The following is a 25,043-nucleotide window of genomic DNA, read 5'->3' on the forward strand; positions in this document are numbered from 1 at the left end:
TGAATAAATACTGGAGAGGTTTTGCATTAACAAACACTGGATATATTTACCCATGTATTTTCTCATTCTATTGCCAAACACTTGCAGAATTCCTGATCTCATTGTAGTGATACTATTTAAAAAGGGACCAATGCAAATCTCTTCATCTGCATACCACCAAGAATACAAGCCTAGTATCCAGGAGACAATAAAGACTATTTTGAGAAACATTTTCATGTGACTGGAAGAAAAAAAACATGACAGGGAGAGGTAAAAGTATTCTACACAAAGATGAATCAAACAGGTATTTCATTAGACACAAAACAAGATATTACTTTTATTTGAATTTTTTTCTAACTGAAGGTCCATCACCCACAAGTAGGCAGCATAATAGAAAATGTATACATCATTTGGAGGCAATACTTACACACTAATATTTAGGTGAGGTAAATAAAAATAATTTTAAAAGATAAGGGGAATAGCACATAGAATCTTAGAAAGGCTTGGGTTGGAAGGGCCTTAAAGATCATCTAGTTCTGCCACAGGCAGAGATGCCACCTACAAGATCAGGTTGCTCAAAGTCCCATTTCACCTGGCCTTGAGCACTTCCCTCCACATGGGGCATCCAGCACCTCTCTAGGCAATCTCTAGTGGTGCCTCACTACCCTCACATTGAAACATTTCCTCCTAGTATCTCATCTAAATGCCTTCTCTTTTAGTTTAAAACCATTCCCCCTTGCTCTATCACTACAAGTGTAAAAAGTTGCTCTCCCTCTTTTCCATAAACCACTGGTAGGTACTGGAAGGCAGCTTTAAAGTCTGGAGCCTTCAGCCTTCTCTCCTCCTGGCTGAACAGTCCCATCTCTCTCAGCCTGAGCTCCTTGAGGGTGCAGGCTCACAGCCCTCCTTGGTACCCGTTCCAACAGCTACAGGTTTTTCCTGCTTTGAGGATCCCAGGCATGGACCCTGAATTTTTGAGAGCAGATTAAGGGGCAGGATCACTTCCCTCCACCCACCAGCCATGCTTCTTTAGTGCAGCCCAGCACAGAGGCAGTGTTCTGGCCTGTGGCCATGCATTGCCAGGTCACAGCCAGCTTTTCATTCACCAGAACCCCCAAGCCCTTCTCCTCAGGGCTGCTTTCAGTGAGTTCTTCTCCCAGTCTGTGCCTGGGATTGCCCTGACCCAGGTGCAGCACCCTGCCCTTGGACTTGTTGAGCGTTATCAGGTTCTTGTGGGATGCAGAAAACAAGAGAGACACTTGTGCCTCTTGCAAGCAGGAGGAAACTGCTCATGTAAACAGTATAGTAATTAGCATCACCCATAATATACAGGAAATAGACATCCTGAAGTGTCTTCCTAGATAAGGCTTAATGTAAATATCCTCTACTCTGACCTCCACTCAAATACTGACCAGAGTTAATTTCTCTCTAAATTAAAAGACTACTTTTAACTTTTTTTTTTTTATGATGAAAATATATTGTTTTAGTATGTATCTAACTAAGCTACCCTCTACATTATTTCCCAAATGAGTTTATCCAATTTCTAGCTCTGGTGCTTCTGCTTTACACCTCTATAATTTGTTATTGATTTTCTCTTTATTAATTCTGTCAGAGTATCATCTTCCTCTTGGTGACAGCCATAAACTAGAGCAAATGAATGGGTGAGAGAAGAAGCCAGTGATTAAACACTATCAAAAAATTATATATCTTTCAAGATATTCAAAGCTAGAGAAGCAGGGTAAATAAGGGTTGTCTAAAGTGATGTAAGATAGAGCTTGTGGATAATTTACCTTTCTTCTCTAAAACAAGTGCCATGATATCTAAACTCAGCAGCACTTAGTGATGTGCAGTAGAAATTAATATCATATATGTGACTATGATTTCATATTTTTCATCCCAGCTCAAAAAAGCACTCTGCCTCTCAATGACTACAAGTGTACAGTTTGGGCTCCAGTCATACAGAAGTCATCTTCAGATTCTGATTTATCACCCCAGCAGGAGAGAGATCATGTACAAGTTCCATGGATATTTAAACAGCAGCGAGCAGTCAGAGGTCTGGTAGAAAAAAGATTAAAAATTCCTTTTGGAGGAATAAAGGATTAAGAAAATGGGACAGCAGGGGATGAGAGAGGGCTAGGGAAATGGAAAAAGAAATAAGGAAGAACAACCTTTTTCATGTGAAATATTTCTAAGAGTAAAAGCAGAAACTGCTGAATTCAGTTTTCAGTGAGTCCAGCATACAGAAATAAAATTGTACAAGACCTGCACAAATAATTTTGCTATGATCCTCTTAGAGCTTTTGATCTTGGCCATATTTGGTTTGAGGTATTATTTTGATTTTTATTTCCACTTACACTCACCTGTTTCCATAAATTTGGTAAAAATTTTCTTGCCAGCTATTTTCAATATCCAAGACAGACTTGTGTTAAGAATAGTTTCTAATATTAGTAAACACCAAATGCTGTTTCTTTGAGGTTTTGTAACCTCAAAATTTTCCAGGATCTGACAACCAAGCATTTTTCCTTCTGATTTTGATAGGTAAATATGATATGCTATGCTTGGTTTAATAGACTATGTTAAAGAAACCTTATCTGAAGAGCAGTCTTCAGTGGCTGATACTTACCAAGAAGAGTCCCAAACAGGCAGCATAGTAATTTCAAATATTATTCTAAATGTCTTTATATCATCATTGCACACTACTAGTAACATGTTAGGGAGGAAAAAATAGCAGTGCTCAAAATTGTGTGTAGAGAGCATGAAGGATAAAAATCGCAGTGGCAATGGTACTGATACACAAAACTTTATTCTCTTTCCAATAGATCTTGTCTTTTACCTTGAAGCATGAATAGGGCTAGCACAGTTACTACAAATTCTCATCTTACTGGGAGTGTTAGTAGATCATAGAGCCAGATGGACAAGATAACTACCTAATTTCCCTTTGAGATAAAAGCAGATATCATTATTCTTAGTAAAGGTCTCAGTGAAAACCATAGTACAATTAAACGGGGTGAATAGAAAAAGAAAAGTTGCACATTTTTCTACATCATACGCAAAAAGTACTGTCATGTCATGCTCAAAGAAAATGTGATAGATGAGGAGAAACATGAATTTTACAGCTCAGTATGAGATGTGGTAAACAATATAGGAAGGAATTATGTTGTACCCCTAACAGGAGATTTAAACAGGTTATATACAATGTCTAGAGAGCTGCTGAGAGCTTACTCAGTATCTGCAACAGCGCACGAAAAGATGAAAAACCATGAAGTGACTGGAAAAAAGGCTCAACTGTGAAACTGCCAGAGAGAGCAGTTCTGCCATGTTGTAATAAGGAAGTTATTGGGAACTGCTGATTGAAGGATTTCTAGTTTAGTAGCGGTTACCTAATCTCCTTAATAACTGCAGGAAAACAAAGCATATTACATCACTGAGCTCCTTCCCTCTCTTCACCAAGTACTTATTCAATGTATTTCAATATTCAATATTTATTGAACACCTCTGCCATTCCTGCATTCACATGATCAATTCCACTACTGCCATCCAGAAACGTACTGATAAAATTTTCAGGATTTATTTTGTTCTCCATATATCTAACCCACTTATTTTTCTTATTTCTGCTGACTATAAAGATCATCTTCTGTCCTTCCCTTATCAGTTCTGTGCAATTTCCACGTTTTGATTTACATTATTTAAGTCTTCTTTCATCTATTTTTTACATACACTTATTATTTATAATACCATTTGCATCCCCACAGAGTCACTTTCTAATCAGTGTGACTCATATTCTGCTATGGATTTTTGGACATTTAGTAAAGTGAACATTTACCAATTGCCATTGCTATTTTCAGTCGTCAGTGTTTTCTATTTTCTGCAACTGTTCCTTCCAGGGCATGAAGACACAGGCATTTAACATCCAGTCCAAAGCAACATCCATTTGGACCAAACTACCAAGAGATTCTAAGAGTCTGATGAATTCTATGATACAGCAAAGGGTAAGCCTCAAACTTTGCATAACGCTTTGAGTTAAGAAATAACTTGATTTATTCTGTTACAGCAAGATTCAACACTGATTGTGGAAAATCATCATCTGCAATTTCATAAATTCAAAGATTTCAGGGTTGGCAGGATGGCCCATCTGCACAAATTCAGATGGAAGTCAATCACCATAATTCAGGTGAGACATCACACACTATATTGGGACATACAGAATAGAAAAGCACAATAAAGAAGGTAAGCAAGCAGCCAAGCTTTTATTTTTGTTCACATTTTTCTGGTCCCTAGGCAGTTTCAAGCCCAGTGAAGAAACAGTATTTTCATTTTAAATCCAGTTAGACCTTGCCATTTACAGAAACCAAAGTTTTAGGAACCTGACAGAGAGGTAGCTTTACTAAGCTGCCATCTATAACTACACACAGGTACAATACAGCAGCGACCTCTGGGCCAGTGCTTAGCATGCCTTCCTCTTGCAGAATTATTGTTAAAACAGACCCCCGTCATGGGCAAGTTCTGAGACATTATTGCCTCTGACAGGTACTATAGGTATAATTTAGCCACATCTCTTTTCCTTACTCATACTCTTCCCCCAGTAAATCTGATCCTTCTACCTTAAATCAAACTTTTGTTACCGCAATCATTGTGTCTTTTGCCTGCCTACTTCACATGGCATTTGCAGATACCTTCATGTCACGTTTAGAAAACAAAGGAAAATTCTGGCCACCTAAAAGTCTCAAAATGTAACAAACTAAACAAAATAAAGAGGAGGTTAGGAAAGTACAAATAGGATCTTTTCTTTAAAATGTTGATTTTCTGAAGCTTGCAGCAGTGGGAATCTGTATCATACAGGGCAGAAGAGAAGCCAGACCAACAAAAACCTATTCTAGGATGATAAATGTATTTAATCAGAAGACACTATGAAACTTGGTTTTGCAGGCAAACATAATATATTTATCTTCATCTAGGTACATCAAAAAGTTGTCAAGAAAAAAAAACATTTCACTTTATTGGGAAACTCTCATTAAATGTGGCATAGGCAATGAAGTTCTACTGTAATACTAGACCTGAAACTCAATAAAACCTAAAACATTGAGAGGATATGAGAAAAGGATTTATTTTAAAACACCTGATTCTATGGAAATTGTATGAAAATCCCTAGATGCACAAAATGGTGATTTCAGAGGAAGAATATTGCTTTCATATTATTTCAGATTAAATGCATATATGCATACGCAAACACACACTCAGAAGCATGCCTCCTTGACAGTTCTGCTACTACTTTTTAAGTAAAATTATTTAAATTTGTGGGTTTGACAGTAGAGTCAATAGATTGATTTGTTTTGACTATTTCTAATTTAGTAGAGGTGTTGTCTAAAATTAGTTTAACTTGTAAAATGTTTCAAAGCTTGATTTAAAAGACGTTTATACATGGAATCTTACCAATCAAAACTTCAGCTGCTGTTCCTAACAACCAAGTTTCCTACCTATGTGCAATACTATCATCAATCAGAGGAATGAAATAACTGGTTTCACCTTTTGAGTAACACTCAAATATTACTTAATACTTAATTTTGAATAACACTAAAATATTTTAAAAGGTATTTAGGAATTTAAAGTAGCAGAAAATCTTAAATTCTAATTGTCGAAAAGAAGTGCAGCTTCCAATTGCTCTTAAATTATGAATAATTTTGAGCAATAGTAAGAAGGGATGGATCTATTACTGATCATATAATCGCAAGCCTAAAAAATCCTAAAACAAGCTTGATAGTAAAACAAGGCTTTGCTATTTAAAGACATCCTTTCAGATATCATTCCAGTTTCCATGCCCCCTTATGAGAAGACAATCTAGATTTTTTTTAGCACTATGGACAGACAGAAACAACTGAGAGATTTCACCTTCCTGTGGAACATTAGGAAAAGTAAAATCACACTCTATAACTAAGCTAGGCTACAGAAAGCCAAAACTTATGAAATTATCTCCATTCATTGCCAGAAGTATATTTGTCTCTAAAAAGAACAGAACTTTTCTCTTTCTTTAGTAGAATACCCCAAGTAATCATTAACTCATTTCAGTATTTAGAGGTGCCAAGCCTTTCCCACTCCAAACCTGCTAATCACAGTAGCAGAGGCAATAGCTTGCCTGTTGTTGGTTTGGGATTTTTTTCTTTGTTTTCCCTTAGCATGTCTGAAGATCTACTTTATTATATATAAACAAATTAGGCAAATATAACTTGGTCTTGTCATAGACTTTATTTGATGCTCTTTCCATAAGGAACCACATTAACTCCTAACACAGAACAGGTCCAGTTTGGTCCCTGGTTTGTGTTAGTAAGCACTTCAGGCAACACAGATGGAAACTGAGCCACTTACCATTCCTTTTGACAGACATACCATTGTCTACTACAACTCTTGTCTTCATAATAGCACATCTGCCCTCTCCCTACTGGGATTTCAGCCACAGGTTTGTATTTTCAGACTTATATTTCTGCTTTCTTGGCAATTATGTTTTTTCAAATACTTATATTCACTAGAGCTTGACCTCATATCAATGCACAAATTGTATGGAACGAGCTTTAAAATAGTTTATAGGAATGTTTCCAATCTTCAGATGCAGCAACAAAATATTATTTCCCAGAAGCATATCTACGGCATCATTCATCTTTAAAAAGAGAGCATGTAGACATTTTTCAAATGTCTATATCCTTACATAATTCTTCCAGGTATTCCTAACTATCTGGCCATACAACCATAAACTTGACCATAGCTTCATCTACCACCATATATTGGCACCAGTTTATCTCTTTAACCAGGCCATTATCCAGTTAGTGGTGAACAGAAGATGTTCTAGCCTTTGTACATTAATATAATTACCACAAGTTTAAAACTTGAAACTAATGAGTCGCCCTGTTCTTCTAAGTTCTTCCAAGTCTTCTGATGTTTACATTATTGTAATGGACTCTCTCACGCACTTCCATGTAAATAATTATTGTTTTTACATTCCTTTCTGGAGGAGGAAAAATTTGAAGGACTGTTGGTTTGTCCAGTGTCGTTGGAGAGGTGTCACTTTCATCCCCCAATTCACTATCACTTTCAAAACTCTATAAATGTTGGAGTCAGGAAATAAACTTCCCTTCTTCTTACTTTGCAGTTCCAGCGTCCATGTCATTTTATTTCGTGTCCTATTGGGACACTAATGCATTTAGTGTTTCGTAAAATTTTGCTTTTAAATGCTGAAATAACAAATAAATATACCAATAAAGGATTTTAAATCCCACAGATCTCAAAGGTATTACAAACCTCCCACATTTTGCAATACACAACAAAATTAACTATGTGGGATTTCCTGAAGCCTTGTCTTTCATAGATTTTGGCATTTAAAAAACCACAATTTCCAAATGAATCTGTTCCTAGCACAGGACATAAAAGGAAGCTGCATGGAGAGATTGTTTGACATTTTGTAATATCTATTGGCACATTTTTAGAATTTTCCTTTTTTACCTGACTGCCTATTTTCACAAGCCTTTACTGCACACTCAGATTTGAAGGGTTTTTTTAGGAGATATGAACTTCTACCAACATGTGCTGAGATTATTCAGTAAATTCAGTAACTTTAGAAATTTTAAAATTGGCAAACTAAGAGAAAGAGATTTGCCTGTTCGAATTCACATACACAGATAGCCTGATTGTTTAAAGTCACATATCCATAGAAGAATGAACTTAAAAAGCAGCAAAGAATGAAGGAATTGAAAACATCTATCTAGGTGTTCAGCATGGTGCACTAGGGGAAAACTCAGCTTTATTGAAAGTCCAGACCTCTGTGCCCTTTGAGGAACTCATTATACACACTAGCATGCAGACTTCCATGTTTTGTATAACTTCTTGAGCTAACTCAGTTACTGGTAGCAGTCTAATTACAGAAGCATGGAGTTCACACTTCACCATCCATAAAATTACCTTTCTTCCTAAAGCTGAATTAGCTCATTTAAATGCAGCTTGGCTAACGTCAGGATCAGGATGAACTGAAACACCTCTTTAGCTGTTGGTAAAGAAGCAGAGTAAATTAACCAGAGAAGCCTGGGATTTCAGTCATTTAGGAGTTTGCATGGTTTTCTAAGTGAATCCTACAATGACCTCTATTTCTCAGAAGTTTCTAGAAACTTACAGAAGAAACACACCAAAACGGTCAGTACCTCTGACTTAGTCCACAGTGCCAGATACAGAAGAATGACTCTGTAGAACTGCACCACAAATTGCGTTTAGAAAAGTACCACACAAAGGGCTGGATTGTGACTCTCCTCCACTATATTTAAACTTTAGAAAATACAGATACTAGTACATAAAGATAGTTCATTTCTCATGGGCAATATGCGTAACAGCTGATACTAGGAAATCCTACCTTCTTAAAGATCCAGTCAGGAGTGAGACTCCAGAGCTGGCTGATGCTGCATGTGCTGCCTGGAAAGGCTGGCAGGGGCTGAGGGCAGGAGTACCAAAGCATGGGCTGATCCATGGCAGCTGCCATGGCCCAGGACTGTGTTCAAACACCACCACAGCACCCCCTCACTCAGCCCACAGCCCTTTTCCTGCACTCTTGCCAAATAAATACACGGCTGCCTCTGCACAGATAAGGCAGGTGCAGTCTAGGAATGCTGGGAGACTGCTCTTCTCATGCCCACAGTTTAGTTGTCCAAAGTGGGGGATGACACACTAATATGCTAGCAAACTGTCACTCTGATGTGTTACTGAGAAGGAAGTCACCATTTTCTCTAGGAGTCTGTCTGGTTTGCCTTACTCACATGGTCAAGCTTTGCAAAGTTTTCACGTTTTCCCATCTACACAATATGTACCCCACCAAGGCTAGAGAAGGAGTGGGAGAAAATACCTTCTTCTTCAACAGAGTAACTGCCAGAGTTATCTAGACATATTTCACTCTTATTCTTCCTACCATTAAAAGGACTTAAAAACTTTAACATTAAGTTTAATTTCCTAGGTGCCACAGTTCTGAAATTTAAGGTAAGGAGCTCAAAACTTGAAAGCTCAGACTACGTGATTCAATAGTCTCTTTCATACTTTAAAAGGCATGCATATTCATATTCTTCACTGAATGTTTTGGAACTGCTTTTATCTGTAGAAACTGTAATGCCTCACACAAAGAAGCTACATCTCTATATTTAATTTTCATCAGCATATTAAGTACAACCCTCTGATAACACACCACAAAAATGGTAAACATATGCTGTGAGGTAGCATCTGAGGTAGCTACTCCTGTGACTTACTCAGTGTCCTGGAGAAGACTAACATTACAGTTTCCATCTCCCAGCTGGAGTTGTTTACTGTTGTGCTTTTTCCTTCCCATCCCAGACTCTACCTGTGCCATCTCTTCTCAGCAAGGCCTCCTAGTGTGCTCCCATCTTAGAGCAGTGCCTTCTGGTTTCCCCAGACCATCAATCACCAACAGCTCAGACTGCTAACAGGAAACTCATCCTATCAACCTAGGCACCAGTGCTAGAACCCTGTTTTAAGGAAAAAACCATGCTTTTATTCATTGGTACACCAGCAGGCTTATCATCAGCCTTTCTCTAGGCAGCTATTCTGCAGCCTGCTCTGACACTCTGTCTGGCAGCCTGAGAAAGAAGTTCCACCCATGCTGAAAGCACTTTTCTGATTTTGAATTCATACTGCCTTAAATGTTGCTGCTTTTGTTTCAGAGCGGAAGGGCTCTTTTTACAGCTGCACCTGTTGTGTAATAGACATTATCTCCTTCCACAGACTTTGCCTGTCCTTGAATAAACAAATACCAAGTATTTCAACTTCACAAAAATCTTGGTGAGAGCTTTAAGTGACAGAGTCAAACACGGATTAGCAAATACATTTTAAATTCTAAAATGTATCAGATGAAACTGTCTAACAGAAGGTGAACAAGCAGAGTTTTTAGAGTAACACAAATGGTGCGAGATCACCCCTTGAGACTGTGAAAACAAAATAAAATGCAAAAAGGAATCAATATAACACTCTTTGTTGAAAAAAGTATCTTCAATAAAGCTATCTTTTAAGATGTAATAGACAAATCAATAATAAATGTTGCATGTTTATTAATCATTCCAGCATCCGTTCTGGATGCTCAAGGTTCTTCTGGTCACTGTGAGGTACAGTCATGTCCCAGCACATAATGCTCTCATGCTGTCCCACAGCATGAGCTCAGTAAAGTGTCAGGATCCATGGGGAGTGCACAGTCTCCAGTGACCAAACTCAGACTCACATCTGACTCCTTGGCTGACATCAGGCAACTGTCTCTCTGTCCCTGCACCCTCTCTTCATGAATGAATGGGAATATTGAAAAATAAGTGTTGCTAATTTCTCTTTATTTTATTCTGGAAACTATAGTATTAACATTCCCCCTTATCACCACCTCATCTTTTAACAGCTGCATTGCAGGAAATCCAAGCCCTGACAGAAGATGTGTATATATTACTCCTAAATGTTCAATTAAATGTTGACTATATAAAACTTTGGCTCATAATCAGTTTAGAGGGACATAAATTTTAAAAAATTAGGTGTCACTCTATTCTTTCTGAAGTGCTCAGAGTTGTGTATATGTAACATAATGTTGAAGCACAACTGAAAGTCAATATAATGAAAAATAATTGCACATCTCAAGAACAACTTGGATACTATTATTGAAGAGTGAAGTCAGAATTAATATGTTCGCCTGACCAGGAATAAGAGCTTGTCTATTAAAAGCAAAGGAAAACACATCTGAAGCACTGAAAAACACTGAAAACAAAATTCTTTCTTTCACCTGTTTGTTGAGTTAGGATTAAATGATTTTGAGTTTTTAGCCAAACACAAAGGCAGTACTAAACATGAATGCAGCAGAAATAGGGCAAAAGAAATCTAAAAATTTCTTAAAGGAAATACTAAATCACCATCAACATTGTCAGTACATGAATTAAAGCAATAGTTTTAAATCTATATCTGCAAGATATATGTATACACATATATATTGTGTATATATACAGCTATTAAATTGAGAAATAATGAACACAAGATTGGACATTGAATGGCTAGTTGGAACACCAGATTCTATTCATACATAATCTGTATTTGAAAGCTATTACTAGTCCTTTTAGCTGTCTTGGATGATGTTTTCTGCCACCAATTATTTTCACTTTCCAACCCTGAACAGAATAGGATATAAAATTATCTCAGATCTGGCAAATAGACATTCAGGTTAAGCACTCACTTCCTCATGGTAACCCTGGTATGAATAGGTGATGGCAGGACCCAAATCATGACAGCAATCCAAGAAATACCATGTTTAAATACAATATTCTATATAAAATTACAACAAATGAAAAAAAAACCAGAAGCACAATAATTCAAAGGTCATTCTACTATAAAGGAAATCTGGTTTCACTAAAAGAGACTACTCACCTCTTAATTTATATATAACAAATTGGATGTATAAAGTTAGACATTAATATAGTGAAAAAGCAACACCATACTATCATAAGTAACTGATACTTGATTAAATTTATATGTTCTTCCATTACACTAAAACATGTTGGCAGACACCAAAAATGTCTGCACTTTTAGGGGTCTCTAATTTTGAATTAATTACTTAACATCTCACTTTTTTTTGTCCACTCCTATTGTGAACAAACACTTAGTGGTTCTCACAGCAACCAATATGTAGTTAATAATGTAGCAGAAGGACTTATTAGACCTACATTAAAAGCATTTGATACATGCACTAGCCCATAATAATAATAGTACTTTCTGATTAAATTAGTCAGCTTGGTGCAGAAAAGACTTGAATCACAGAATCTCATACATGAGAGAAAGAAAAAGCCATTATTTCATTTAGTACATCCATCTACTAATGCATAATTTATCTCAAGATACATTTTGAAATTTTCATCTAGCTCAGTTTTAAATTTCTCCAATAATGATACTTTCATTGCTTTTCTGCAAAGCTTAGCAAATATTTTTAAGCGAAATATTTTTTCAAATGCTGATTAACTGAACTAACCTAAAATATTATTTTATAATAATATCTATGGGTTTTATTTATTTACTTGTTTCATTTATAATCTTTAGGTATTAATACATAGGGTGGTAGGAAAACTAGGTTGTATAACAATAGCTGTGATTTTCTTTTTTTGGGAATGTCAATAAATTTTATTGGTTTTTTTGCCAATCAATTTTACTGTAATTTCTGAAGTAAAAGACTCTATCTCCAAAACAAAAAAACTACCAAAACCTGCCAATGTAAAGGTCTAGATGTTAAGATTACTGCAAGAAATACATACATTGTCCTTAGTCAATGTCAAAGGATTCAGTACAGGCAGAGCAGGTCATCCTGCTTCGAAAATCCAGCGAGAGCTCACTCCAGTTTGGTCCTACCCAGGAGAGGAAGTCTTGATGTCCCTTTGAGCTTAATCCCCATCTCAGGCCATGGAGTCTCATCAGAGAGCTAAGCTTGTACTGCCCATTTCAAGATGCACATCATGGGTGGCTCACCCAAAGCTGTAAACTTTTATGGATCCCATCTGAAGGGCCTGCCCTAGCCCATAAACTTCACCATTCAGACAATCAGCTCAGACCTCTGGGTGCCACTCTGAGAAGCAGCTAAAAGTAAAGCATCAAACATCACATGCAACAATTCTTTCTGCCTTAATTCCAAGGTCTTTACTGCAACTAATGCTGAAATCTCACCCTAGGTATGGCCAAATGACAAGGAGATAGTCTCTCTTGCTGCACTACAGTAATTTGTAATTACATTCTCATTACCAGGAATCCTGCCCTCCAATACAATTAATTAAAACGTTTGTGGAGAGGAGTTAATAATAACACAGGGACTCATGACCGGGTTTGATACAGATAGATAAAAGTCAGGACAGAAAGAAAGAATTGTACAACCCAGATTCAGTTTGAAAAGATGAAAATTAAAAAAATCACCCTCTCCCCCAGCAGAAACTTTCTGCTTGTATTTGAGAAGATCTAAACTGCAAGATAATAAATCTGAAACAAAATCAATATAACTTATAGTGAGATTTATAATGAGGCACTTTTCAAAGGAAACTGGCACTTTAAAAGCCAGGCTGTTCTCTCTGATTGAAGGTTTTCACCATGAAAATGTCTGGCTAAGAAATGGCAGATTTACAGGGTAGGCAGAAATTGCTCATTAGGTGAAAGCAAAACTTAATCCAAAATTACTTTCTCAGATTTTTATATAGCCCATTTGAAACAAGTTTTTGGGGCTTCCTATCAAGGGTATTCTTGTGCACAGAATAGAAACAGCAATCTTAGTTTAAGCAAATGTTTCTCTTAGTAGCTGTCTAAACAGTTTCTTGAATGCAGATGTTAATATTGTAGGAAAAAACATTAAAAAGTGTGTTCTGCATATTATTATTTATTTATTTTACAAAGAAAAGGAGAAAAAAATCCATGTTTTTAGGTGGGCCGACTCTTACAAGAAACTTAATAAAATTTTATTAAATAATTCAGAGGGCTAAAATTCTGGGGGTTTTTTTGCTTTAGATGGTTTTTTTTCTGCAAAGGATATAAATAACAAAAATATCTGTTATAATTAACAGGTGGCTCTTTATAGCAAAAACACTAAAACAGAAGCAGCAACAGCTGTGAAGGAGGATATCAAAATCAAGAATATTAAGATGAAGCATCATTTGTTTTTATAAAGAGATGTTTATTTTGTGATAATGGATGCAATTAATACCAGCATATGCTAGAGTGTTCATGGAATCAGTAATTAATGTAGCATTAATTTCAATGGGTTTTTAAGTGCATTTGCAACGCCACACATATTCAGATCTCTCATCAAACACAAACCAATTTGCTTAATAAATCAACTGCTCAAACATATTTTTCTATAACTTGAATGTTACAGGTATGTCAGTTAAGACTTGATTTAAATAGTGATAACAGAAGGAAGTATTTTGTGCTCCTAATTGAATAGTTCAGGCATTTAAAATATTGATCATACGGAGTGAGTGGTAATTATTTAAGCTAAGAACAGCTGTGAACAGACATCATTAATGTTCACCTACCATAATTTATGCTTGTAGCAATATGCCTCTTTTCAGCAAAATTTAAATTAAAGAAAGCTAGATTTGAATTTGAAAGTGAAGATCGTTGCATGAAAAATTATACCATACTGATCTATAAATGGCATAACCTCACCATAATTATTGGAGCCTCTAAAGTTTAACTCTAGACCTCTCAGGTAGCAGAGTGAGGATAATTAAACCTGCATCCATCTAACAATAATTAAGGCTCTTTCCTTCTGTTATGCACTTATTAAATGGTCTCAGTGGTCTTTCCAAACATTAATGAATGAATTGAAACACATTGTGAGGTACAGTAGGTTAGTAAGGATTTGTTCCCATCATAGGGGTGAGAAAACTCAGGAATATATGCAGCACAGGGTGGTCTGAAAATTAATAAATTGATAAGTGGCTACAAGTGGCTACAAAGCAGTATAATATCTAGTACCTTGACATTTATTGGGTGTGCAAAACACATGCAATCCACACCAGCTTTATATTCTGTGGAAGCCAAAATCAGATCCTGCTATAAACAAAAGCATTTCTCTGGAGAGATATTTGCACTCTATCTAGACCAATGTCAGTGAATTATGTGGTGCGTTTGTTCTTTTTTACTTTTGCTAAAAAAGACTCCTGTCAGACTTCACCACTCCTGTGGTCTGTCATGTGTCTTTAACTGCAAAGTAAATGACTGAAAGCAATCCTTACTGCAAAACACACACGCTGCAGCCCATGAGCTGTGGCCTTATTTATCAGCAGCCCAAACAAGAATTTGGGAATCTATTTTTAAAAGTCTGTCTCTGTGTGTTGAGGATCTCTTCCCTATAGCCAGTTTCCTCCCTGCCTCCCCAAAACCACAAACCTCCCTCTTTCTCCATCCTGTCACAAAGGGTTGCCTGCTAAGAGCAGTGATAAGGCCCCTGCCGGGGAAGGTAAGTGAAGGGAAAAATAGCAGAAATGTGCCCTGAAGAATCAAAATAAACCCCCGTTCTTGAATCCAACCCCCAAGTTATTGTACAGGCAGACTGCTTAGACTGCCTACAAGACACCTGTGTGTTTGAGAAGTGTTTTTAATTAGATTCTGAAATTCTGTCAGAAAGAAAAGGCCCATTCACACTTGGCACCTCGACAGGGTCAGGCCTGGGACATACCATGCATGAGCAAAACCAACCGTGGTGAAATCCTGCCTACAGCAGACATCCTGAGCTCACATTTTCCCAATAGTACGACCAGGATAATTTTAAACAGATGTCTTTTATGTCTTCTACAGCCAGGGACCATGATACATCCTTAATCTGGCAGTAAAGGTATGGCCCAGCTCTTCAGAGCTGCCTACACACACAGGCATCATCTCATGGAGTTTTGACCATTGTGAGAATTAGATAGAGTGGGAAAAAAGAAGCTTGAGTTGCTCTGTGGCTGCTGTGATAGGGTTGAAGCAGTTCATGAATCCCAAATTATTTCATTTTAAGAAGAGTCTCTTGCCTAAGAATGCAGCTGGGGAGCCATTTCCTGATGTAGAGTTGTAATAACTCACACTAAATGCTTTCTTACTCCCAGGGAGGCAACAGACACAGAGAATTATGCTTTTTCCCCCAGCAAGACATTTTAGCATGGAAAAGATATTTTCTTAAATTTCTAAAAAATGATGAGGTATTCTGATTCAGAAGCTTTAATGACTCAGGAATTTAAACTGCGAGAAGTTAATAAGTTCCTTTCCGGTCTGACACAAACTACATTTTTCCCCTGTTTTGGGGGGTAATTTGGTTGTGTTTTTTCTTTCTCTTGTGAATAAGAGAGAGATAACATATTACATTAAATCTTACATTGCAAGAATTGAACAATAGTTATGGAACTACAGAGTCATTACCAGAAGCTTCTAGATCAGAAATATTTCAGGCAGGCAGCAGACATTATATGAGTATCCCAAATCTCTTCTTTGTCTACATGGAAATTTAGCACATTTTAAGGTTTAGACACTTGGACAAAACTGCATGTATTTGAGGTTGTGAGGCAAGAAATGAAACTTGACCACTAAATTCAGCAGTAAACCAGACTGGGTTTTGTTAGCATAGAGACAAAGTAAGTTGTTCATTGCAGCCAGTTAAGGAAAGAATCACATTAAAAATGTGAAATTATTTTCAAATTTTATCCTGTTCTCAAGTTCTTTGTGGGTTTGAGTATATACTTTTCCAAGATCATACAATATGCAATGTTTGAATGAGAACTACATTGGCCATGGACTTATCTGTATAAATGTTTAACATTTCCATGTTCTCTTGGAAACTAAATGCCAATGAAGTCATACAATTTCTGGAATGGCTCAAAGTGCATCATTAGATAAGAGAAAATGTCCATTCTTTTATGTTTATGGAAAAATATGGTTATTACCTATTATCATTACTGTGGCTTCATTTTGAGATGAGGTTCACCTGAACAAATATAAATGTTTGAACAGAAATTTTTGAGATATTTGTCCTCACTTTATTTGTAGTAGGCAACTAGACATTTCAAGGACACACTTGTGAGAGTGGTTTGAATTGCCTGAGGCAGACCAGCCCTGGATAAAGGAACAATCAACAAGATTTGGCATTTACTTCAGATGTTTGTTTAGAAATATGAAAGGAAGGGACTGGGCTCCTGAGAGGGGCACGTGTGACAGCACTGTCCTTGCTGCCTCTGTGCCGTCATGCTATGTTGCTATTTGTACTCTGTGGACAGTGGCAGGAGAGATGAAAGAATTCCCCCCAGAATATCATCTGAAAATACCATTGCTCACTACCCCTGACCAACACCCAAGCTGTCCCACAGAAGCAATTGGACCCTCCCAGCCAGTTCCCTCCACCTTATATACTGAACATGACAATCTCTGGTATTGAATATCCCTTGGCCAGTTCAGGTCACCTTGTCCCCCCCAGCTTCTTGTGCACCTCTTCACTGGCAGAACCTGAAAAGTTCTTGACTTAAGGTAAGGACTTTGGTGGTGGCCCTACTTAGCCACAACCAAAACATCAGTATGTTATCAACATTATTCTCATAACACATTCAAAACACAGCTCTGAACCTGCTGCTAAGGAAAAAATGAACTCTATCCCAGCTGAAACCAGGGCAGACATGCATTTGTAGCTGTCAAACCCTGAGGTCTAAGCATGCATCTATCTTTGTGCAACAGCAAAACCCTTGTGGCTGTGAGTCAACCCAGAACTGTAGACTTGCCATTTCATGAATAACATCAAATAGGAGAAATCACCACTAAAAACTCTAAATCATGGACAAATGGATAGATAGATGATAGATAGATAGATAGATAGATAGATAGATAGATAGACAGACACATACATACACACATACATACACACATACATACACAGATCAGGGAGTAAAAGCAGCTGTTGGCTTTAGTGAGGGAGAGACTTTTTCAGAGACAATTCAGTCTGGAAGCCCTTTTTTCTCTGTTATAAAGATAATAGAGATAATAAAGAAAGTGTGTGGAGGTAATGATTTGTAAGCGGTTTCTTCCACAATTTAAGCATAATGACAAGCTACAATGGGGGGTTGGTTTTTGCTGCCTGTATCTCATCTGCCACTGTCCCAAAAAGGAGTATATAAGAACCAAACCACCACAGGCTATTCAAATTCCACACACTGATGTGGTTCCTACATTGCTCTCAACTTTATACATACTGAGAATTTCATTCAAGGTCTCTTCAAGCATGCGAGGTGAACCATGAATCGTACTTCCCTGTGAACAAAGCTCTCTTCACACATATCTAGCTATCAATCATCTTTCTTTTAATGAAAATCAGCTTTTTGGTGGATAAAAATGACTGCAGATAGAACTGCCTGCACACATTAAGAATTTAATCTAGTAGGCCTAGACCCCAATCCATGCAGATGTAATTGAAAGATTAGGGTCATAAAACATGACCACAGTACCTTCCAGAGGCTCTTTTTGTATGAAGATGATTCGATGGCTTCTTTTGTAATTCTAGTTTCCTTGACTTAAAACAATTTCTTATTGAAAGCTGTAAGTAGTTGAAGGTCTTTATTAAATACCAAAAAATAAGTATTACCTATTACCACAAACTATTTATTAAAAATAGATATTTCAAGATTAGAGATAGCCTTTTGTTAATAATCTTATTAAAAAGTAATTTCCATTCAACAATATGAGAACAATAGAGATTATTTTTTTATTTCCTTATGATGGAATTTCAATTTAGTGTATTTGAATCCATCAAAATATTTCTCTTTTTTTGCCTTAAAAGTCTTGATTCTTTTATGCTCTGATAATCTTTAAAAACAATTGGGCTATCATTTATCTCCAAATAGCCCAAAAATCAGGGAGACTAGGGCCTACATAAGCCTGACAATCCTGCTCCATTTAGATACTTGCACCATACTACATCACAGAAAATTAGTAGATTTTCAGCATCTATTTTAATCCTACCAGAAATGTCAGCATTAAACTGTTCCCACCACATGAATCCTTTTTTTGCCTGGTCTCATTAAATTCTGAACTTTCTGAAGAAAAATAATGTTTTTTACTGTCTTTACTGTCACCCATCTACCATTTTTTGCAGGAAGTAATTTTGCTGGCAAATGAGTGTTTTGATTCATGCCTTTGCTTTTATACAGATACAAACTTCCAGGCAGAGTAAGTGCTTTATTCATTTTTTCACTCTTAGTGATGCTTTCAAATGTGAGGACATTTACTGGTCACTCAGCTTACTGAAAACACGATAAAAAACACCTGATATAAAACACAACATGATAAAAGCCCCAAAACAGAGGCACATCAGCAGCTGCAGCACGTGTTCAGTTACTGCCAGTGACCAGAATCAAACTGGGCTTTGCAGTCCTCACACTTTCAAAAGCAGATGTTCTTTTTCAGCATTAGTAATACCTAAGCCTTTTTCTCAGTAAACAGCTGGTATTTTATCGTGGATTCCTCTTCACATTACAATGCTTCCAATGCTACACACAATCCCTTGCAGCAGGTCTTCTCCATGGAAAAAATGTCACATTTTATACCAGGCAGATGACCAAACACAGCACAGGTCACCTAGAGATGTGGAGTCTAGCTCTTGTTTAAAAGCCACCTGGGCATTTTCCCCAGCAATGGAGTCTAGGAGGCCCTGTTAGCAGTAATATCTTGAACCAGGACAACATCCAGAGGTCCCTTCCAATCTCAGCCACTCTGTGATTGGCAATATTACCCATTATCATTTTCTACATTGTTTTCAACAGGTGAAAGTACAGTTCTCCTTCATGTGGGCTGCACAGGAACAGGAACAGGCCGCACAGGAAGTCAGGAACTTGTGTGCTGTGGATGGAGCTCAAGGAAAACCTCCAAGATCAGCCAAAGCCAAATTTTCCTGAAGCAAGAGCCATCTGAATTGAGCCACAAAGATGTTTAAGCAAATTAGGCAAACAAATCACTTTACAGCCAAACTTCTTAAAGCCTGTATTGGATTTACCTCCCCAGGAGCTTATTAGATAGTTAATCTAAAGACAACAAAAAACCTCCATTTGATGTCAGGAAGCTTTGCCTCAGCTTTCTGGTTGTCTCATCTGCACAGCCCTCAGAAAAGCTGGGCAGGACATCACTGCAAACATGAATTACACAACTCAAGAAGCTTTTGAAAAAACTAATCAGCTTTGTGAAGGATCTGTACTGCAAACATCCACCAGGTTGGTTATGGTAGGGGTGTAAGGACAGATGAGAGGTGAAGGCAAAGAGTGTTTCTCATATATCTTCCTCTTTAAAGGTGGCTATTCTTCCTCTTTTTCAAAGGGAATGTTTTATTTTCCTCTGATTTGTTTTTTTTTTTTTTGTTATCTCTGAAACACCCTCACTAACCCTCTTGCCTTTCACAGATCATTTTTGTGCACAGACAATTGCTTGCTTTGACTTTTTGATAGCAGCTTATTAGACATTTCCAAGTTTGTCATAAGTGGCAACCACTGATGCTGTATTTTTTGGGTTTTTTCACACTTAAGCCTTCATGTTTATAAGTTCATCAGCCTTTGCTATGTATTATTTAGGCTGAACTATTAACAGGAAATAATATTCATAAATGCTTGACTCTTCCTTCCTCTCTCCTCTTCCAGCCTTCCCAACCAAAGCAAGGAGCAAGGAAGCAAAACTGAGTTGAAGCAACAACTAATTTAATATACTTCCTGATTTTCAAAAAGAGTGTCTTTACCTCTGCCTTCCTCCCACAGATACTGCAGTCTCTTCTGCCCAAGGGTCCATTTCTTGGCCTCAAAGTAGTTACACAAAAGTTAAACAAAAAACATGATGACCCACAACTCAATTTTGTTAAATAGCACAAAGGAAAAGTAAAAGAAAACCACTATTCAAAGGCACATTTGCTTGAGAAGTAACAGAGACCCTGAGTGGAAGTTTGTGGTTCAAATAAGTTCTTTTATCAAAAAACCTCAGAACCATCAACACGTTTTGCTCATTCTTCCTAAATTTTGTCAAATACCTGAAAGAGAGAAAACAAAATTAAGACAACAAAATGTCCTGGAATGTTGAGTACTTTCTATGTTTCAGTTTGAGCTACACTTCTAACATTTCTTTCAACTCAGTAATCAAGAAAACCCACAAGGAAATCTATACCAGAAAAAATGTGCTGAAATCCAAATGACAGCTCTCTCTGGGGAATGAAGATAATACCTCATTCAACATAAAACAATACTTTTTGGGTCTTCTAAATTATTCAATAAAGAAAGCTGTTAAATTGCCCTTGGCTGTTAGCTAAGGTACCAACAAACAAAAGTTTATCATGATTAAACATGAATTAAGTTTGGGAAAAAAAACATGTCCAATGAGCTTTTATAAAAGATGAAGAGTAATTAGTTATTCATTTTACTTGTCAGGTTTTTTTCCTATCATCAACTGTCCAAGACAAATCTCTGAAGGAAGTGCAGTGTATTTAGGGTATTGTATTTTTCCCGTTATTTAAACCTAAATTTCATTAAAATGTTTCCTCTCTTCATAGGTTTAACTCTGAAAAAAAGTGCAGAGTGGAAACTATGCACTTGTTGCATCTGTATTTAAGTAGAGATGTTTTGATATAATTGAATAAATAAAGTTAATAATAAGAGGTCATTTTGGAGATGTGAGCAAATGACATTTTACAGTAGTGCCACCATTATAAAAATCACACAGTTGGTTTGTGCAATATCCATGTTTCTGATTCAAGAGTTTCTTACTGTCCTGAGTAATGCCCAGTGCCTGTAGAACTTTTTCACTCATTCTAACTGCAGTTGTTCACCTTGTCTATACAGAATTACAGTACCTGTTTAAGCAGTCAGGACTGACAATTTTCTCCTTTGTCAGTCTATTTCAACCATGTTTCCTAAACAGTTCAGAGACCCTGAGTAGATTTTAGCATTCACTGCTGCTTATTATTCTTAAGAAAGAAAGCAAACCACAGATCTAGATCCAAAATCACTGAGTTTGTGATCCTGCTGGTATCAAAACATCCAGCTCTGACAGCAACCAAAGAGATCACAGATGGCAAAAGAAAGTGTTGCTGGTGTACTTTCACCATCATATTTAATGAATGCAGTTCTGAAGCCAGAAGTAATTTCATTGAGCTGGGCAATATAACCATTAGATTTGGAAAAAATCCATGGATTTTCATCCTTGGTGCATCTTTTGGCATCCAAATACCTTTGTAACTCTGTTCTTCGAGCTGAAATAAAACCCAACCCAATTTGATAGGTTTTGCCTGGCTGAAGTGAAATAGCATTTTAAGACAATCATCATCTTAATGTTTTATGAGATTTATTTCTCCAAAGATACTCTTTTTGCAAGGTGCAAAGCTTAGCTAGGTACAGCTAGCTGTGAAATAATTCTCTAACAGTTTTGTTTCTGTGGAGGATCATACTCTTGATTTTACCTATATTTGTCTTCATAAAAATAGCAAAGACTGTTTTTGTCAACATGCTTGCAGTAAGTAAACTTCAATCTTTTAAAAATTCTTATATCTCGCAGAATGTTGTTTGTTTACTGGTACAAAGTAGAGAAATTATTCAATGTGAGAAAATGGCTGTTTTATTTAAGAGCTACAAGAGATGAAGTATTGTCAAGGAATATGACAGCTGTATTAATAATTTATGCTTCTTTTTCCCTTTTGAAAACCCAGAGACAATCTCTGCAACACTATGAATCATTCCTTTGTTTCTTACCATGAAACTAAATAAGTTAAATTCAAGCACTCTACTGTGCAAGGTAGCAAATTGCAGTTGTTCAAAATCAGAAGCATTTTGAACCTTTTTTTCACCACAGGCCTAATGAGGGAGAGAATTTCTCTTCTTATGAAGTAATAAAATATACTCATTTTTAGTAATAACAGCAATTCAGAGATACCAGGTGTCAAAGCACAAATAAAGAGTGGTGCCTATTTTTCCACCTAGCCTAGCATGACAGTGACCTAGAAGGAATAAGAAGGGATCTCAGCATCATCTAGGCTGTGAGGCCCTTGAATATCAAACCAGGTTACATATTTTCAACCTGATTTTATACCAACACATAGTCTTCAACACAAAGTCCAGGCTTCTAAGATTTGTTTTGACCCTTGAGTGACTTACAAGGTTCACTCAGATGCTGCAAATAATCAGTTTCCATAAGCTGTTAATGTACTATACCATTGTCTGTGTCCGACACCACACTGCAGGTGAATGAAATACAATTTCCACACAGGTGACAAAAAAGTAATTATTAGACCCATGCTTTACAATTATTCTAACAGCACACAGTCAAAATTCCTCTCTTTGTGAAAATAGTCAACAATTATGCAGAGTGCTCCATCAATGCAGTAATAAAATAGAGATGCTGAACAAAATTGCAACTACATTATTGAAAAAAATTCATAAGATTATACTACCCAATCAAACAATTCTACTGAAATATACCTTGGAAAAGCATAACTTGACTGAAACAGTAACAGTATCCATTCTGTGGAGTAATTCTAAACAGCTTTTAGAAATACTAAAGGCACTATTTTGGAGAAATGGCTATTTTTAGTAAATGCAGATGATCCACTCTGTCATACAATTTCTTCCTCCATCTCACCAAAAAAAATTATATTCAGATTATATTCTTAGTGTTGAGCAGAAATCCTTGCTTCACTCCTGCATTTATTCCTCTGGAGAAAAGCACCATTTTCATAGACTTTGTTTTCTGTTTCAGGAGAAATCATACTAATTCAAAATGGTGCACAATCATTAAGTAACACATTAAAAGGGCTCTGTACAGTATTTGGGTAAATATAAATAGGTTTTTCTTCAGTATTGTGCTATAGAAAAGATGGTTCTTCAGATAAACTGTGAACCTGGAGAAATGCTTGTCGATTCTTGGTTTCTCTATATGTTTGTTTTACAAAGCATTAATCTTTCTCAAATTCTGTTGCCATCAGGTTCTTAGGTATGAAAACAAAAAATTATGAGTTAATTCTGGAACATTTAGGTCTTTTTTCCATTTGTTTTGCTTAGGAGGTGTTGGGGTTTGTTTGTTTGTTTGTCTTTGTGCGGGTTTGGGGTTTTTGTAGAAAGAGAATGCTTAAGTAGTTTCCTTGGGTAACAATACTTAAACTTAACATAACAATACTTATATAACAATACTTACACTAAACAATGACCCCGGCTAAGTCTATTTTTACAGGCAGAGCAAGGATTAGTTTTCTACTAGTTTGCATTTGACTTTCCCCTTTAACTCATTATTTCCTTTTAGAGGAAAAGGCTTTATGTCTCTGTAAAAAAAGCAATGTTTTACTTCGGATTCTCATTTTTTCCAGACCACCTGCATACTATTGCACGGACTTAATGAGATTCTTATGCAAAAGAGAATATTTCCTGGGCAGAGTAAAAGTGGTACACTGCAGATATCCACAAAATCATGCAATTATTTTCAGAAAGCTATTATTATTTTTGCAGGCAATAATTTTTGAGATTTTTTTAACTGAAAGAGAGTAAATACTATAATTCAGCACAGCCACTTACTTTCTCCCCTCCTCACTGTAGGATAGGGAACTGAATATGATGAACAGAAGTGAGAAAAACTTGTGGGTCCAGTTAAAAATAATTTAATAAGTGAAGGAAAGAGGGGGGAAAAAAGCCCCCACAAGTCCTGATCACTCAGCTCCTCCCACAAACAGTCTGATGCCCAGCTAGTCTCTGAGCAAAGACTAGTTGGTTAAAACTACAGCCTCAGTTTGTATTGCAAAGCACGACATTATACAGTCTGGAATTTTCCTTTGGCCATGTGGGGTCACCTGGCCCAGCTGGGCTCCCTCACAATACGTTTCCTCTGCATTTCTACTTGTGGGGCACAAGCAGAGTGAGAAACAGAGAAGGTGTTGATGCTGTGTTAGCACCTGTAACAGTCAAAACGTTGTGTAATTATCAATACTGGTTTAGTCATAAATCTAAAACACAGCCACATATGGTCTTCTCCAATGAAAATTAACTCTGTCCCAGCCAGACACCAATACCCCTTTGCAGCAGGGAAGAAAAAGCAGATGGACAGGTTCATGTTAACTCAGTTTTAGAACTTAAAATTACTAATGTCAAAAAGTTGGGAGCAAGTACTAATGCTATCTGGGTTAATTTTACTTGTAGGGGCTATCAATATAAATTTCTGGGTTAGCTATTGTTTTTATTTGCTCATTACAAAGGAAGAAAGAAATTATTTCTGACTCCAGTTTGACTATTTGGACAATAACTAATATATTTGTACTATGCAATACATGCTATTTTATTTCACTTATCAAAGTAGAAAATAATAATATTTTATTGACTTTCCTTTCTCAAAACAGAATTATTACCAACAATGGATCTTTACCTGACTTATTTAACCTGTTTTTCAATGTCTTCACTATGGGAATTCCATCAATGTCTTTCAGAAAAGGAAATGTTTTAGAGAAACTTGGGTAACAAAATTTTTTTAGGGTTAAGTTTGAGTGTAATTCCATGATTCTTTGACTAATTTTA

Source organism: Melozone crissalis, unplaced genomic scaffold, assembly GCF_028551555.1.
Source record: "Melozone crissalis strain CALT ecotype California unplaced genomic scaffold, PUWL_Pcris_2 ptg000018l_1, whole genome shotgun sequence".
Taxonomy (NCBI): Eukaryota; Metazoa; Chordata; class Aves; order Passeriformes; family Passerellidae; genus Melozone; species Melozone crissalis.